Source organism: Macadamia integrifolia, chromosome 1 (assembly GCF_013358625.1).
Source record: "Macadamia integrifolia cultivar HAES 741 chromosome 1, SCU_Mint_v3, whole genome shotgun sequence".
Taxonomy (NCBI): Eukaryota; Viridiplantae; Streptophyta; class Magnoliopsida; order Proteales; family Proteaceae; genus Macadamia; species Macadamia integrifolia.
In genome coordinates this window covers 3,669,759-3,670,288 of record NC_056557.1, presented here as the reverse complement: position 1 = coordinate 3,670,288, position 530 = coordinate 3,669,759, and the positions used below count along the sequence as shown (strand labels likewise).

Sequence of the window (530 nt, the reverse complement as noted above, 5' to 3'; positions counted from 1 at the left end):
ACCAGGTAACTTTCCTTCTCGACGCCAAAGCACTGCATGAACCACATCCCCAATTGTGCATTGGGTGATGCTGCTCCATACATTATTAGCAGTCTATCGTTCTTGTGCAACGAGGTGCAACCAAAAGATTCAAGAGGACACACACACACATCCACCTTACCCCACAAAATGTCCCGCATCCTAGAGCACAAACAGTGCACGTGCACCACTGACACAAAGAAAGTGGACATATGCATCGTATGCCAAGCCACCTCTCACCAACCACAAGGGCAGGCAAGAGGGATGAAATGAGAGTGAAGGGGCAGCATCTTTCCATCCAACTAGGTAAGCAACACAGGAACAATTTTCATGCTCTTGACAAAGACACTTTTGGCCCATCGCGACCCATAGAGTTATCTATGCATAGTGGTTCAAATACACAAGCAAAGAGCCCACAACCACAAGAAAAACAATAGCCACTCACGTGCATTACGTCCACTACCGACACAATCCACCACCAAACCTACTACAACGTAATAAGGATTTGGTAG

At 46.8% G+C, this 530-nt stretch overlaps 1 pseudogene; it reads right to left on the bottom strand.

The window, feature by feature from the left end:
- LOC122086981 overlaps window positions 1-8 on the bottom strand; it is a 1,808-nt pseudogene extending 1,800 nt beyond the window's left edge.
- Window positions 9-530: the final 522 nt, after the last annotated feature.